Source organism: Pinus tabuliformis, chromosome 5_1 (genome assembly GCF_031772625.1).
Source record: "Pinus tabuliformis cultivar Carrire ecotype Pingquan chromosome 5_1, CPIR1, whole genome shotgun sequence".
Taxonomy (NCBI): Eukaryota; Viridiplantae; Streptophyta; class Pinopsida; order Pinales; family Pinaceae; genus Pinus; species Pinus tabuliformis.
Window position 1 is genome coordinate 238,198,862 of NC_142305.1, and position 19,383 is coordinate 238,218,244.

Consider the following 19,383-nt stretch of genomic DNA (forward strand, 5'->3'; position numbering starts at 1 on the left):
ATTCCTTGGAGATTGCACAATTACTTCTAAGTTTGGTTAGTGTGTGATGAGGCCAATTCACACAGGTGGAAGCATTAGACCCAAGGAGAAACTACGCAAGGAAATAGGAGGCTTGGAGGATTGGAGGAAGGCATATCTTGTGTCTATTTAGTCTGTGAGTTGGATTGAGGGATTGTACTGAGAGCTGGATAGCTTGTGAGCTAAAGCTTTGTGTAATCCGGAGATATTTCCACTTGTATGATAATACAAAGATCGAGGTTTTAGTTGAGGCTTTCCCTAGAGTATTCTTCTGTGTTCATGTGTGATTGATTTCTCATTCTCTGTTATATGTGTTCTATTTGATCTTGCTCATAATCGATTAAGCTTCTGCAAGTTTGTTTGTAGAAGTAGATCAAGTATTTTGCTTTAGTATATTGCATTATCTGGTGATCTACAGTGGGAAATTCTACATGGTATCAGAGCAAAGTTGATCAAAGCGAAGAACAGTATACATATAAGAGAGAAGTTACAAGTTTGAAGTGCCAGATTATAGAATTTGAATTCTTATCACATCTCAAATTTCACCAATGAATTTTAATCGTTTAAGACTCGAGTATGCCCTTGATGGCTGCTCAAATTATATAGCCCGGAAGGATCTCATGGAAGTGGTATTAGAGGACAATGGTCTAAAGGACTTCTTTGATCAAGAAGTCCCCAAGCTAGCACCAGCTAATGCCCAAGAATTGGCGAAATGGAAGAAATGTGTGGCTAGATCCCTAAACCCTTCAACTCTATTTGAGATAGTAAATAGAACCTAACTAATTCAACTAGGTCTCGGACTGAATGACATGCATGAGTTATTTATGAGAGAATATTCAGTTATCTGAAGTGTAGTAGTTACATGCATGCATGCATTAACTAACTAAACTCACAATTAGTTCCACAAACTGTTGGAACTAATCTAACTGGACTTAACTCAATTAATTGAGCTAACTACTTACAACTCAAAGTACAACTCATCCTACTCTCCTTTAATCAGGGGATAACTTCCTCAATCAAAGGGGAAACTATTGCATGTCTTCAAATAGAATTCATGTTTGATTTTCTATAACTAATTAACTCAAGATGAATTAATTAATTATTTTACAAACAACTGCTAAGATCAAATTCGAATTTTAATTCTCAATTTTAGTTTAGGGACTAACTAAAATTGGAATGTATCCTGAAATGCTATTTATAGTAGTGCTATTTTTAGAACTTCTATTTTTAGCATTTCTTATTACTATTTTCAACAGGATTTGGGATGGTAATGTAGAATTTCCCACTATAGATCACCAGATAATGCAATATACCAAAGCAAAATACTTGATCTACTTCTAAAAAAAAAACTTGCGGAAGCTTAATCGATTATGAGCAAGATCAAATAGAACACATATAACAGAGAATGAGAAATCAATCACACATGAACACAGAAGAATACTCTGGGGAAAGCCTCAGCTAAAAACCCTGATCTCTATATTATCATACAAGTGGAAATATCTCTGGATTACACAAAGCATAATGGCCGAAAAAATGATGTAGAATTATATAGCTATTGCCATATCAAATGTTGGGAAGTCCCATAGAAATCTGTTGTATGATCTTCAAGGCCCCATGGTGCAAGTGGCCCAATCTTCTATGCCATAGCTCGCCAACATCTTGGCTCTTCACCATCTCTGCTTTGGAACTCAATGCAGCACAATGATCTACCTCTGGCTTGTAGAGATTCTTAACTCGAATCCCAATCCTCTTGGTTTGTCCAGTGCTGCTATGCGTCAGGAATACCTTTCCTTTACTAAATACTACATCATGCCTTTCTCTTCCAACATAGCAACGGGCACAAGATTCTTCTTCAGACCCGGTACATACTTTACATCATTCAAGGTGAGAGGAGCTCCATGCTCCCTCTAAAACACAACTGTACCTTCACCTGAAACATGATACTTTCCATCATCACCCATCTTGATCCGCATCTGGAGATCCTTCTCCTCCAAGGCACTAAAAAGATTCTTGTCGTCGGACATGTGGAAATAGGCTCCACTATCTAGGTACCAAACACATCCCACCATGGATGAAACCATGCATGTGATGAGAGATAAATCCAATTCGAATTGTGAGTCCAGTGCCTCACCATCTGATCCCTTTGAGAATCCCTTATTGGATTTCTTCTGTGGACAATTCGTAGCATAATGGCCCACGTCATGACAATGAAAGCATCACACTGTCAATTTGTCAAACTTATTCCCACCATGGGAAGAACTGGATTTGGGATGGGGCGCCTTCCCTTTCCCTTTCCTCGCCTTACTTGCTAAGGCTAAATTTTCTTCATCATCTTGCTTTGATGAAGATCCATTTTTGGTGCTTCTTCTTATCTCCTCCTGCATTAGATCCAACCAAAGTTGTTCCCAATATGGCAGTTTCTCTCTTCCATTAATCGAGTCTTGGTAGCTATGCTAGCTCTTAGGAAGACCGAGGAGAGTAAGACTCACCATTTTATCATCGGTTGTCATGATCCCTACACTTCCAAGCTCATCCCTGTAGGTGGTGAGCTTGTTTAGATATGTAGAGATCATGTCGCCCTTTTCATACTTGATTTTCTGAAGCTTGTCTTTTAGTGCTAGCTTCCTCTGATTTCTATTGTTTTGATATAGATCTTTCAATGTTTTCCACATTAAAAACGGAGTCTCCTTCCGATGGAGGCTTGAGACAATGTGGTCTCGAACTTCCTCTAGGAGGATTCTCCTCGCTCTAGCAACACATTTATTCCATTCCACCAATTCTTGGGCATTAGCTGTTGCTGGCTTGGGGACTTCTTGATCAATGAAGTCCTTTCAACCATTTTCATATAATAGCGCTTCCATGTGATCATTCCAGGCTATATAATTCGAGCTCAACTGGGTCTCTGAATGGACTGACATGCATGAGTTATTTATGAGAAAATATTAAGTTATCTGAAGTGCAGTAGTTACATGCATGCATGCATTAACTAACTAAACTCACAATCAGTTCCAAAAACTATTGGATCTAATCTAACTAAACTTAACTCAGTTAACTGAGCTAACTAATTACAACTCAAAGTACAATTCATCCTGATCTCCTTTAATCAAGGGATAACTTCCTCAATCAATGGGGACACTGTTGCATGTCTTCACATAGACTTTGTCTAGTCAATTTAATGTCTTAAATTGCTCTACATAAATTATCAATCCGGGTATCGTAAACTGATGAAGTGTGGTGCACTATATGTGCTTAGTTAACCTTTCTCTTACTTCGTTGTTTTATAGTTTATGTTTGTTTTTGGGGTTTTGTTCTTGTTGGTTTTCTAAAGTGTTTAATGCAAATGGAAATCCTATTCTAAGGTCTTAAGAATACTTTTAAAGGACAAGTATGGATAAAGATTTCAAGACAAGGCCTATGTCCCTAATGGTAACTTCCAAAACTTAGCACTTCAAAAGAACTTAAAACATGTTATTGATGGAGTTAGTATTTAAACAAAAGTGTGAATATACAACTAGTTCAATCAAAATAAAATGCAATAACCAAACAATGAGCTAATGACTATGAGACCCAGTATCCTTGCTGCTTCAGCAAAAGGACAAGATGATTCTATCATGTCATTAGTTCAATCAAAATAAAATGCAATAACCAAACAATGAGCTAGTGACTATGAGACCCAGTATCCTTGCTGCTTCAGCAAAAGGACAAGATGATTCTATCATGTCATTCATTAGTCATTAAAAGGCTATGTGCATCACTAATCTACAATCAACTTGAAAGCAATTTATGTACAACTAATATACATGAGAAAAATGTAAAACAACAGTAATCAAAACAACTTTGTTATGTACAGCTAATATACATGAGAAAAATAAAATGCAAAATTAAATGACAACTATACAAGGCAGGGGCCCCCTACTACCTATGAAATCAAAGCAAAATTAAACACACTTGCATGAATTAAAATTGCATGAATGAAAAATCTAATCTACCTTACATTCTACAAAGCAATATTTACAAAATGAAATCTACTCTACCTTACATCCTAATATTCTCCATGAAATCTACTTCACATCTCCTTCCATGTTGAGAACATCAAAGCTTTATTCAATTTCTTCAAAAGTACAAAGTACAACAAAGCTCTCCAAAGCTTTCAAAAGCCATCAAGGAAGAACTACAAAACAAGCTTAAGCTAAAATGGACTAAAAAGACTAACTAATGAAGGAGAGAGATCTCCTATTTATACAAAAAGATGAGAGCCATCTTATTAATGATAGTCCATGAATCTCTCCCTCTACCTCTAGAGTCCTAATCAAAATAGGAACTGATAAGACACATGTCTTTTTAGAGTTACAATACAATTAGGAGATGTGACACATATCCTCATGATCCCATGATTCTTTCCAACCAAATTCGAATTTGGCCTTAGAGTGCCACATAAGGGTCTTCTAGAAGTCTCCTTTCAACCTACACATGTCAACAACCTCAACCCATTTGTTAGGTATAAGCATATGCACATTATTTTCTAATGTTTAACCACAAATTCACTTAAAAGGCTTAGAAATAATAAAGATTGGAAAAACATAAAGGTGGCCCAATGATAATGAAAGTGGGATGAATGTGGTGACATAGTAGTGAAATGGAGGTGAAATGGAGGTGATATAATGGACATAATAGTGAAAGTGTAATAGAAATGAATGACATTTTCAAGACTCAACAGACTTCATGTTTGATTTTCTACAACTAATTAACTCAAGATGAATTAATTAATTATTTTACAAACAACTGCTAAGATTAAATTCGAATTTTAATTCTCAATTTTGGTTTAGGGACTAACTAAAATTGGAATGTATCCCGAAATGCTATTTATAACAGTGCTATTTTTAGCATTTCTTGTTGCTATTTTCAACAACCTCTATCATTCGAAACAGAGAATGGCAACAAGAAATATAGAGTCGTATGATCTTGAAGGGCATACTCGAGTCTTAAACCATTGAACGCCATTGGTGAAATTTGAGATGTGATAGGAATTCAAATTCTATAATCAGGCACTTCAAACTTCGAACTTCTCCCTTATTTGTATATTGTTCTTCGCTTTGATCACCTTTTCTTTGATACCATGTAGAATTTCCCACTGTAGATTACCAGATAATCCAATATACTAAAGCAAAATACTTGATCTGCTTCTACAAATAAACTTGCAGAAGCTTAATCGATTATGAGCAAGATCAAATAGAACACATATAATAGAGAATGAGAAATCAATCACACATGAACACAGAAGAATACTCTAGGGAAAGCCTTAGCTAAAAAACTCGATATCTGTATTATCATAAAAGTGGAAATATCTCCGGATTACACAAAGCTTTAGCTCACAAGTTATCCAGCTCTCAGTACAATCCTCAATCCAGCTCACAAATTGAATAGACACAAGATATGCCTTCCTCCAATCCTCCAAGCCTCATATTTCCTTGCACAGTTTCTCTTGGGGTCCAATGCTGCCACCTATGTGAATTGGCCTCATCACACACTCACCAAACTTAGAAGTAACTGCGCAATCTCCAAGGAAAGAATTCCTTCTGCATGCAAGAGATATCCTCAATGGAATATCCCTGCAACTGATAGTACACTATCCCGTCATCTGATATCAATAAGGTCTCTGACTGAACTAACATGCATGATTTATTTATGAGAGAATATTTAGTTATCTGAAGCGCAATAGTTACATGCATGCATGCATTAACAAACTGAACTCACAATCAGTTCCACAAACTATTGGAACTAACGTAACTGGACTTAACTCAGTTAACTAAGCTAACTAATTACAACTCAAAGTACAACTCAGCCTGATCTCCTTTAATCAAGGGATAACTTCCTCAATCAAAGGGGAAACTGTTGCATGTGTTCACATAGACTTCATGTTTGATTTTCTACAACTAATTGACTCGAGATGAAATAATTAATTATTTTACAAACAACTGCTAAGATCAAATTCAAATTTTAATTCTCAATTTTACTTTAGGGACTAACTAAAATTGGAATATCCTGAAATGCTATTTATAGCCGTGCTATTTTTAGCATTTCTTGTTGCTATTTTCAATGCTCCCTCTCAACAAGAATGGGATTATGAGTCACCCCAATCCTGTCTCTGTGGAACTCGAACTTGCATTTTGACAATGCCTTAGTCAAAATATTTGCATCATGTTCCTCAGTCGAAACATACAGCAACAACATGATCCTCTTTACCACATAGTCTCGAAGATGATGATACCAGATATCAATGTGCTTGGACCTGTCATGAAAATTGGATTTTCAGAGAGTTTGATACAACTCTAATTATCGCAGTAGATCACAGTTGGATCCATCCTCTCACAAAACAATCCCACTAGAATCTTCCGCATCCAAATGGCCTCGCATGTTGCTTGACTGGCAGCAATATATTCAGCCTCTGCTGAGCTAAGTGAAACTGAACTCTGTTTCCTGCTATACCAGGAAACTGCAGTTGAACCAAGGTTGAAGATTCCTCCAGAAGTGCTCTTCCCGTCTGATGGACTCCCTACCCAATCTGTATCTGTGAAGCCCTAAAACTTCACTCCCTCTGTCCATCTATACCACAATCCATACTGAAATGTGCCAATGAGGTATCTCAGCACATTCTTTGCTGCCTTCCAAAATAGCTCGGTAGGCAGCTGGTTCACCGTATAGCATAAGTTTGGTCGTGTGTTCACTAGATACATCAATGAATCCACAAGTTGCCGATAAACAGTAGCAGCTACTACCTCATCTGAAGTAGCATCCTCCTTCCTCCAGTTACTAGCTAGAGGAGTTTGCATGTGCTTGCACTTTTCCATGTGGAATCACCTGAGTATCTCATTGGCATACTTTCCTTGACACACAAACACTTCCCCATCTTTCTGCCACACTTCCATGCCTAGAAAGTAGTGCATAAGACCCATGTCTTTCACTTCAAACACTCTTACAAGGTCCTCCTTGCAAGACTTGATAAACTGATCATCACCTGTCAAAATCAAATCATCCACATAAAGAACAATGATTAGTGACTTACCTTCTACCATGATGTGGTAAAGGTTCGCATCTGGTTCACTCTTGGTGACCAACCCGGTGAAATAGCTGTCGATCCTGGTGTACCAAGCACGAGGTGCTTGCTTTAGCCTGTACAAAGCCCTCTTGAGTCGACACACATGTGACTCAAGATCGAAGGTCTCAAAACCTTCAGGCTACTCAATGTACACCTCTTCCTCAATCTTCCCATTGAGGAACACAGTCTTCACATCCATCTGATCGATCTTCCAACCCATCTGAGTTGATAGTGCCAACATCGATCTAATAGATGAGTACCTTGCTACAGGAAGAAAATTCTTATCGTAGTCGATCCCCTCAACCTATGAGAAACCACGGGAAACAAACCTTGCCTTATTCCTATCAACACTACCATGAGCTGCCTTCTTTACCTTGTAAAGCCATCAGGAACTCACCATTGACTTGTCCAGAGGTCTTGGGACAACATCCCACACACTATTCTGAATGGTCGAGTTGTACTCCTCTACCATAGCATCAACCCAGACTGGTTGTTGCACTGCTTCCTTGAATGAAGAAGGTTCAGACTCTACACACTCCCCAACCAGGGCCATGTAACCAGTGTACCGCTCAGGTGACCTCCTCTGTCTACACTGAGAAGATGGTTGTCCCACATTCTCTCGCACATCCATCATCAACCTGTCAGCTTCCCTTGAGCGTTTCCGCCCATCTCTGGAAGACTCAGCATGAGTGGATGTCTCACTCCCAGATCCTCTACATAAGGCTACTCCGCATCAGTCTGAGGTTCCTCCTCCTTAGGGACTAAATGTTCCTCCTCTGCATGCAACTTGAGCTCCCTCTCAAGTGATACTCACATGGGTTTCTGCTCGTCAAACTTTAGATCTCTACATACCAATGTCCTCTGACTGGTAGGCAGGAACACCCAATAGTTGTGGGGTGTATCAGTGTACCCCACAAGTATCCCCAACTCAGTTATTGGATCTAGCTTCTTCCAGGCATCTTTGGTCACATGGCAATAAACTGATGATCCAAATATCCTGAAGTGACTCACATCTGTTCACTTCCCAAAAAAGGCTTCCATTGGTGTCTTCATCCCCAATATACGGTGCCGGCTTCTGTTTTGCAAGTATATTGTTGTATTGCATGCCTCAGCCCACAAATGAAGTGGTAGGCTTTGGTCATTCAACATTGCTCAAGCTGATCCCACAATCGATCTATTCTTCCTTTTGAGCACCCCATTCTACTGTGGGTTATGGTGTGTTGTCAACTCCCATTTAATTCCTTTTGTTGCGTAGAAGTCCTTAAACTGTTGGGAGACACACTCTACACCATTGTTTCTATGTAAGGCTTTTATTTTCTTTCCAGATTCTTTCTTTGCCAAGGATTTAAACTCATAAAACCTTAAGAAGGTCTGATCCTTCTTTTGCATAAAGTAGATCCAACATCTACGAGAAAAATCATCATTAAAAATAACATAGTACCTTTGTTTAGTAGTGGACGCTATAGAGAATGGTCCACACACATCTGTGTGAACTCACTCCAGGATTTCTCCAGCTCTACTGTCTCGATCCTGAAAGGAAGATTTTGCATACTTACCCAAGGTACAACCTTTGCATGTATCCATTTGCTCCAGTTTTCCCTTGGGAAGTCCGGTAGAAATCTACTGCATGATCTTCAAGGCCCCATGGTGCAAGTGGCCCAATATTCTATTCCATAGCTCACCAACATCTTGGCTCTGCACCATCTCTGCTTTGGAACTCAATGCAACACAATCATCTACCTCCAGCTTGTAGAGATTCTTAACTCAAATCCCAATCCTCTTGGTCTATCCAGTGCCGATATGCCTCTGGAATACCTTTCCTTTACTAAAGACTACATCATAGCCTTTGTCTTCCAGCATAGCAACAGACACAAGATTCTTCTTCAAACCCGATACATACTTTACATTAGTTAGGGTGAGAGGATCTCCATGCTCCCTCCAAAACACAACCATACCTTCACCTGAAACATGGTACTTTACATCATCGCCCATCTTGATTCGCATTTGGAGATCCTTCTCCTCCAAGGTACTGAAAAGATTCTTGTCACCGGACATGTGGAAAGAGGCTCCACTGTCCAAGTACCAAACATATCCCACCATGGATGAAACCATGCATGTGATGAGAGAGAAATCTAATTCAAACTGTGAGGCCAGTGCCTCACCAACTGATCCCTTCAAGGATCCCTTCTTGGATTTCTTCTATGGACAATTTGTAGCATAATGGCCCACCTCATGAAAATGAAAGCATTGCACTTTTGATTTGTCAAACTTCTTCCCACCATGGGAAGAATTGGATTTGGGATGGGATGCCTTCCCTTTCCCTTTCCTCGCCTTACTCGCTAAGGCTAGATTTTCTTCATCATCTTGCTTTGATGAAGATCCATCTTTGGTGCTTCTTCTTATCTCCTCCTACATCAGATCCAACCAAAGTTGTTCCCAATCTGGCAGTTTCTCTCTTCCATTAACTGAGTCTTGGTAGCTATGCCAGCTCTTAGGAAGACCGAGGAGAGAAAGACTCACCATGTCATCATCGACTGTCATGATCCCTACACTTCCAAGCTCATCCCTGTAGGTGGTGAGCTTGTTCAGATATGTAGAGATCGTGTCTCCCTTTTCACACTTGATTTTCTGAAGCTTGTCTCTCAGTGCCAACTTACTCGGATCACTGCTGCTCTGATATAAATCTTTCAATGTTTGCCACATTGAAAACGGTGTCTCCTTCCCATGGAGGCTCGAGACAATGTGGTCTCAAACTCCCTCCAGGAGGATTCTCGTCGCTCTAGCCACACGTTTCCTCCATTCCACAAATTCTTGGGCATTAGCTGCTGCTAGCTTGGGGACTTCTTGATCAATGAAGTCCTTTAGATGGTTTTCCTCTAATACTGCTTCCCTGTGATCCTTCCAGGCTATATAATTCGCACTGCCATCAAGGGCATACTCGAGTCTTAAACCATTAAATGCCATTGGTGAAATTTGATATGTGATAGGAATTCAAATTCTATAATCAGGCACTTCAAACTTCGAACTCCTCCCTTCTTTGTATACTGTTCGACACTTTGATCAACTTTGCTCTGATACCAGTTAGAATTTCCCACTGTAGATCACCAAATAATGCAATATACTAAAGCAAAATACTTGATCTACTTCTACAAACAAACTTGTGGAAGCTTAATCGATTATGAGCAAGATCAAATAGAACACATATAACAGAGAATGAGAAATCAATCACACATGAACAGAGAAGAATACTCTGGGGAAAGCCTCAGCTAAAAACCCCAACCTCTGTATTATCATACAAGTGGAAATATCTCTGAATTACACAAAGCTTTAGCCCACAAGCTATCCAGCTCTGTTCAATTGAAAATAGCAAGAAGTGCTAAAAATAGAAGTGCTAAAAATAGCACTGTTATAAATAGAATTTCGAGATACATTCCAATTTTAGTTAGTCCCTAAACTAAAATTGAAAATTAAAATTCGAATTTGATCTTAGCAGTTGTTTGTAAAATAATTAATTAATTCATCTTGAGTTAATTAGTTGTAGAAAATCAAACATCAAGTCAATGTGAAGACATGCAACAGTTTCCCCTTTGATTGAGGAAGTTATCCCTTGATTAAAGGAGATAAGGATCAGTTGTACTTTGAGTTGTAATTAGTTAGCTAAGTTAACTGAGTTAAGTCCAGTTAGATTAGTTCCAACAGTTTGTGGAACTGATTGTGAGTTCAGTTAGTTAATGCATGCATGCATATAACTATTGCACTTAATATAACTGAATATTCTCTCATAAATAACTCATGCATGTTAGTTCAATCAAAGACCCAGTTGAGATCAGATGATGGGACAGTGTACTATCTATTGCAGGAATATTCCATTGAGGATATCTCTTGCATGCAGAAGGAATTCATTCCTGGGAGATTGTGCAGTTACTTCTGAGTTTGGTGAGTGTGTGATGAGGCCAATTCACACATGTGTCAGCATTGGACCCCAAGAGAAACTGCGCAAGGAAATAGGAGGCTTGGAGGATTGGAGGAAGGCATATCTTGTGTCTATTCAGTGTGTGAGCCAGATTGAGGGATTGTACTAAGAGCTGGATAGCTTGTGAGATAAAGCTTTGTGTAATCCAGAGATATTTCCACTTGTATGATAATATAGAGATCGGGGATTTTAGCTGAGGCTTTCCCCAGAGTATTCTTCTGTGTTCATGGGTGATTGATTTCTCATTCTTTGTTATATGTGTTCTATTTGATCTTTCTCAGAATCGATTAAGCTTCCGCAAGTTTGTTTGTAGAAGTAGATCAAGTATTTTTCTTTAGTCTATTACATTATCTGGCGATCTACAATGGGAAATTCTAAATGGTATCGGAGCAAAGGTGATCAAAGTGAATAATAGTACACAAAGAAGGGAGAAGTTCGAAGTTTGAAGTGCCTGATTATAGAATCCGAATTCTTGTCACATCTCAAATTTCACCAATGGCGTTCAACGGTGTAAGACTCGAGTATGCCCTTGAAGATCATACGACTCTATATTTCTTGTTGCCATTCTATGTTCCGAATGATAGAGGTTGTTGAAAATAGCAACAAGAAATTCTAAAAATAGCACTGCTATAAATAGAATTTCGGGATACATTCCAATTTTAGTTAGTCCCTAACCCAAAATTGAGAATTAAAATTCGAATTTGATCTTAGCAGTTGTTTGTAAAATAATTAATTAATTCATCTTGAGTTAATTAGTTGTAGAAAATCAAACATGAAGTCTATGTGAAGACATGCAACAGTTTCCCCTTTGATTGAGGAAGTTATCCCTTGATTAAAGGAGATCAGGATGAATTGTACTTTGAGTTTTAATTAGTTAGCTCAGTTAACTGAGTTAAGTCCAGTTAGATTAGTTCCAACAGTTTGTGGAATTGATTGTGAGTTTAGTTAGTTAATGCATGCATGCATGTAACTACTGCACTTTAGATAACTGAATATTCTCTCATAAATAACTCATGCATGTCAGTTCAGTCAGAGACCCAGTTGAGATCAGATGATGGGACAATGTACTATCAGTTGCAGGAATATTCCATTGAGGATATCTCTTGCATGCAAAAGGAATTCATTCCTTGGAGATTGCGTAGTTACTTTTGAGTTTGGTGAGTGTGTGATGAGGCTAATTCACATAGGTGGCAGCATTGGACCCCAAGAGAAACTGCGCAAGGAAATATGAGGCTTGGAGGATTGGAGGAAGGCATATATTGTGTCTATTCAGTCTCTGAGCTGGATTGAGGGATTGTACTGAGAGCTGGATAGCTTGTGAGCTAAAACTTTGTGTAATGCAGAGATATTTCCACTTGTATGATAATACAGAGATCAGGGTTTTTGGTTGAGGCTTTCCCCAAAGTATTATTTTGTGTTCATGTGTGATTGATTTATCATTCTCTGTTATATGTGTTCTATTTGATCTTACTCATAATCGATTAAGATTCCACAAGTTTGTTTGTAGAATTAGATCAAGTATTTTGCTTTAGTTTATTGCATTATCTGGTGATCTACAATGGGAAATTTTACATGGTATCAGAGAAAAGGTGATCAATGCGAACAAAAGTATACAAAGAAGGGAGAAGTTTGAAGTTTGAAGTGCCTGATTATAGAATTCGAATTCTTATCACACCTCAAATTTCACCAATGGTGTTCAACGGTTTAAGACTCAAGTATGCCCTTGATGGAAACTCGAATTATATAGCCTGGAAGGATCGCATGGAAGCGGTATTAGAGGACAACGGTCTAAAGGAATTCATTGATCAAGAAGTCCCCAAGCCAGTAGCAGCTAATGCCCAAGAATTGGTGGAATGGAAGAAATTTATGGCTAGAGCGAGGAGAATCCTCTTGGAGGGAGTTTGAGACCACATTGTCCCGAGCCTCCATGGGAAGGAGACACCGTTTTCAATGTGGAAAACATTGAAAGATCTATATCAAAACAACAACGATAAGAGGAAGCTAGCACTGAAAGACAAGCTTCATAAAATTAACTGTGAAAAGGGCAACACGATCTCTACATATATGAACAAGCTCACCACCTGTAGGGATGAGCTTAGAAGTGTAGGGATCACAACAACCGATGATGACATGGTGAGTCTTACTCTCCTTGGTCTTCCTAAGAGCTGGCACAGCCACCAAGACTCAGTTGATGGAAGAGAGAAACTGCCAGATTGGGAACGACTTTGGTCGGATCTGATGCAGGAGGAGATAAGAAGAAGTACCAGAGATGGATCTTCATCAAAGCAGTATGATGAATAAAATCTAGCCTTAGTGAGTAAGGTAAGGAAAGGGAAAGGGAAGGCATCCCATCCCAAATCCAGTTCTTCCCATGCTGGGAAGAAGTTTTACAAATCGAAAGTGTGATGCTTTCATTGTCATGAGGTGAGCCATTATGCTACGAATTGTCCACAGAAGAAATCAAAGAAGGGATCCTCGAAGGGATCAGATGGTGAGGCACTGGCCTCACAGTTCGAATTGGATTTCTCTCTCATCGCATGCATGGTTTCATCCATGGTGGGATGTGTTTGGTACCTGGATAGTGGAGCCTCTTTCCACATGTCCGACCTTTAAGAATCTTTTTAGTACCTTGGAGGAGAAGGATCTCTAGATGCGAATCAAGATGGGCGATGATGGACAGTATCATGTTTCAGGTGAAGGTACGGTTGTGTTTTAGAGGGAGCATAGAGCTCCACTCACCCTGACTGATGTAAAGTATGTACCGAGTCTGAAGAAGAATCTTGTGTCCATTGCTATGTTGGAAGACAAAGGCTATGATGTAGTCTTTAGTAAAGGAAAGGTATTCCTGAGGCATATCGGCACTGGACAGACTAAGAGGATTGGGATTCGAGTTAAGAATCTCCACAAGCTAGAGGTAGACGACTATGCTGCATTGAGTACCAAAGCAGAGATGGTGCAGAGCCAAGATGTTGGCAAGCTATGGCATAGAAGATTGGGCCACTTGCACCATGGGGCCTTGAAGATCATACAACATATTTCTACCAGACTTCTCAACATCCGGTATGGCAATAGCTATATAATTCTACATCATTTTTTGGGCCATTATGCTTTGTGTAATCCAGAGATATTTCCACTTGTATGATAATACAAAGATCAGGGTTTTCATCTAAGGCTTTCCCCAGAGTATTCTTCTGTGTTCATGTGTGATTGATTTCTCATTCCCTGTTATATGTGTTCTATTTGATGTTGCTCATAATCGATTAAGCTTCCGCAAGTTTGTTTGTAGAAGTAGATCAAGTATTTTTCTTTAGTATATTGCATTATCTAGTGATCTACAGTGGGAAATTCTACATTCCCATCCCAAATCCTATTGAAAATAGGAACAAGAAATGCTAAAAATAGAAGTGCTAAAAATAGTACTACTATAAATATCATTTCGAGATACATTCCAATTTTAGTTAGTCCCTAAACTAAAATTGAGAATTAAAATTTGAATTTCATCTTAGCAGTTGTTTGTAAAATAATTAATTAATTCATCTTGAGTTAATTAGTTGTAGAAAATAAAACATGAAGTCTATGTGAAGACATGCAACAATTTCCCCTTTGATTGAGGAAGTTATCCCTTGGTTAAAGGAGATCAGGATGAGTTGTACTTTGAGTTGTAATTAGTTAGCTTAATTAACTGAGTTAAGTCCAGTTAGATTAGTTCCAAAAGTTTGTGGAACTGATTGTGAGTTCAGTAAGTTAATGCATGCATGCATTTAACTATTGCACTTTAGATAACTGAATATTCTCTCATAAATAACTCATGCATGTCAGTTCAGTCGGAGACCCAGTTGAATTAGTTAGGTTCTATTTACTATCTCAAATAGAGTTGAAGGGTTTAGGGATCTAGCCACACATTTCTTCCATTCCACCAATTCTTGGGCATTAGCTACTCCTGGCTTGGGGACTTCTTGATCAATGAAGTCCTTTAGACCGTTTTCCTCTAATACCAATTCCAAGCGATCCTTCCAGGCTATATAATTCGAGTTTCCATCAAGGGAATACTCGAGTCTTAAACTGTTGAACGCCATTGGTGAAATTTGAGATGTGATAAGAATTCGAATTCTATAATCATGCACTTCAAACTTCAAACTTCTCCCTTCTTTCTATACTTTTCTTTGCTTTGATCACCTTTGCTCTGATACCACGTAGAATTTCCCACGGTAGATCAGCAGATAATGCAATATAATAAAGCAAAATACTTTATCTACTTCTACAAACAAACTTGTGGAAGCTTAATCAATTATGAGCAAGATCAAATAGAACACATATAATAGAGAATGAGAAATCAATCACACATGAACACAAAAGAATACTCTGGGAAAGCCTCGGCTAAAAACCTCGATCTCTGTATTATCATACAAGTGGAAATATCTCTGGATTACACAAAGCTTTAGCTCACAAGCTATCCAGCTCTCAATACAATCCCTCAATCCAGCTCACAGACTGAATAGACACAAGATATGCCTTCCTCCAATCCTCTAAGCCTCCTATTTCCTTGCGCAGTTTCTCTAGGGGTCCAATGTTGCCACCTATGTGAATTGGCCTCATCACACACTCACCAAACTCAGAAGTAATTGCGCAGTCTCCAAGGAATTAATTCCTTTTGCATGAAAGAGATATCCTCAATGGAATATTCTGACAACTGATAGTACATTGTCCCATCATTTGATCTCAACTGAGTTTCTGACTGAACTGACATGCATGAGTTATTTATGAGAGAATATTCAGTTATCTTAAGTGCAGTAGTTACATGCATGCATGCATTAACTAACTAAACTCATAATCAGTTCCACAAACTGTTGGAACTAATATAACTGGACTTAACTCAGTTAAATGAGCTAACTAATTACAATTCAAAGTACAACTCATCCTGATCTCCTTTAATCAAGGGATAACTTCCTCAATCAAAGGGGAAATTGTTGCATGTCTTCACATAGACTTCATGTTTGATTTTCTACAACCAATTAACTCAAGATGAATTAATCAATTATTTTACAAACAACTGCTAAGAAAAAATTCGAATTTTAATTCTCAATTTTAGTTTAGGGACTAACTAAAATTGGAATGTATCTCAAAATGCTATTTATAGCAGTGTTGTTTTTAGCACTTCTATTTTTAGCATTTGTTGTTGCTATTTTTAGCGCTCCCTCTCAACAAGAAAGGGATTACCTGTCACCCCAATCCTGTCTCTGTGGAACTCGAACTTGCATTTTGACAATGCCTTAGTCAAAATGTCTGCATCCTGTTCCTCTGTCAAAACATACGGCAAAAACATGATCCTCTTCACCATACAGTCTTGAAGATGATGATACTGGATATCAATGTGCTTGGACCTGTCATGAAAAACTAGATTTTTAGAGAGTTTGATACAACTCTGATTATTGCAGTAGATCACATTTGGATCCGTCCTCTGACCAAACAATCCCACTAGAATCTTCTACATCCAAATGGCCTCGCATGATGCCTGACTGGCAGCCATGTATTCAGCCTCTACTAAGCTAAGTGCAACTGACCTTTGTTTCCTGCTGTACCAGGAAACTGCAGCTGAACCAAGGTTGAAGATTCCTCTAGAAGTGCTCTTCCGTCTGATGGACTCCCTGCCCAATCTGCATCTGTGAAGCCTTGAAGCTTCACTCCCTCTGTCCATCTATACCACAATCCATACTGAGATGTGCCTCTGAGGTATCTCAACACATGCTTTGTTGCCTTCCAAAATAGCTTGGTAGGCTGAAACATAGCTTGACTCAGCTGGTTCACCGCAAATCATAAGTCTGGTCATGTGTTCACTAGATACATCAATGAACCCACAAGCTATCGATAAACAGTAGTAGCTACTACCTCACTTGAAGTAGTATCCTCCTTCCTCTAGTTACCAGCTAGAGGAGTCTGCATGGGCTTGCACTTCTCCATGTGGATTTGCCGAGTACCTCATTGGCATACTTTCCTTGAGACACAAACACTTCCCCATCTTTCTACCACACTTCCATGCCTAGAAAGTAGTGCATAAGACCCATGTCTTTCATCTCAAACTCTCTTGCAAGGTCCTCCTTGAAAGACTTGATCAACTGATCATCACCTGTCAAAATCAGATCATCCACATAAAGAAAAATGAGCAATGGGTTACCTTCTACCATGATGTGGTAAAGGTCCGCATCTAGTTCACTCTTGGTGAAGCCCAACCTGGTGAAATAGCTGTCGATCCTAGTGTACCAATCACGAGGTTCTTGCTTTAGCCCATACAAATCCCTCTTAAGTTGACACACATGCGACTCATGATCGAAGGTCTCAAAACCTTCTGGCTGCTCAATGTACACCTCTTCCTCAATCTTCCCATTGAGGAATGCAGTCTTCACAACCATCTGATGGATCTTCCAACCCATCTGAGCTGATAGTGCCAACATTGATCTGATAGATGAGTACCTTGCTACATGAGTAAAAGTCTCATCATATTCAATCCCCTCGACCTGTGAGAAACCACAGGTGACAAACCTTGCCTTATGTTTATCAACACTGCCATCAGTTGCCTACTTTACCTTGTAAAGCCATCAGGAACTCACCATTGACTTGTCCTGAGGTCTTGGGACAACATCCCACACACTATTCTGAATGATAGAGTCATACTCCTCTACCATAGCATCAACCTACACTGGTTGTTGCACTGCTTCCTCAAATGAAGAAGGTTTGGACTCTACACACTCCCCAACTAGGGCCATGTAACCAGTGTACCACTCAGGTGACCTCCTCTATCTGTGCTGAGAAGATTGTTGTCCCACATTCTCTCGTGCATCCATCATCAACTTGTTAGCTTCCCTTGAGCGTTTCCGCCCATCTCTAGAAGACTCAACATGAGTGGATCTCTCCACTCCCGGATCCTCTGCATGCGGCTACTCCACATAAGTCTGAGGCTCCTCCTCCTTAGGAACTAAAAGTTCCTCCTCTGCATGCAACTTGAGCTCCCCCTCAAGTGATACTTGCATGGAATTTTTCTCATTGAACTTTAGATCTCTGCATACCACTATCCTCTGACTGGTAGGCAGGAACACCCAATAGTTGTGGGGTGTATTAGTATACCCCACAAGTATCCCCAACTTAGCTATTGGATCTAGCTTCTTCTGGGCATCTTTGGTCACATGGCAATAAATTGATGATCCAAAGATCATGAAGTGACTCACATCTAGTCACTTCTCGGAAAAGGCTTCCATTGGTGTCTTCATCCCCAGTATACGATGCGGGCTTTTGTTCTGCAAGTATACTATTGTATTGCATGCCTCAGCCCACAAATGAAGTGGTAGGCTTTAGTAATGCAACATCGCTCGAGATGCTCCCACAATCGATCTATTCTTCCTTTCATCCAACCCATTCTGTTGTGGGTTATGGGGTGTTGTCAACTCCTGTTTAATTCCTTCTGTTGCGTAGAAGTCCTTAAACTGTTGGGAGACATACTCTCCACCATTGTCACTACACAAGGCTTTTATTTTCTTTTCAAATTCTTTCTTTGCCAATGCTTTAAACTCACAAAACCTTAAGAATGTCTGATCCTTCTTTTGCATAAAGTAGATCCAACATCTACGAGAAAAATCATCATTAAAAATAACATAGTACCTTTGTTTAGCGGTGGAGGCTGGAGAGAATGGTCCACACACATCTATGTGAACTCACTCCAGGATTGCTCTAGCTCTACTGTCTCGATCTTGAAAGGAAGATTTCACATACTTACCCAAGGTAAAACCTTTGCATGTATCCTTCTTCTCTAGTTTTCCCTTGGTAAGTCCTGTAGAAATCTGATGCATGATCTTCAAGGCCCCATGGTGCAAGTGGCCCAATCTTCTATGCCATAGCTCGCCAACATCTTGGCTCTGCACCATCTCTGCTTTGGAACTCAATGCAATACAGTCATCTACCTCCAGCTTGTAGAGATTCTTAACTCGAATCCCAATCCTCTTGGTCTGTCCAGTGCTAATATGCCTCAAGAATACCTTTCCTTTACTAAAGACTACATCATAGCCTTTGTCTTCCAGCATAGCAACAGACACAAGATTCTTCTTCAGACCTGGTACATACTTTACATCAATTAGGGTGAGAGGAGCTCCATGCTCTCTTTGAAACAAAACCGTACCTTCACCTGAAACATGGTACTTTCCATCATCGCCCATCTCAATCCGCATCTGGAGATCCTTCTCCTCCAAGGTACTGAAAATATTCTTTTCACCAGAGATGTGGAAAGAGGCTCCACTGTCCAGGTACCAAA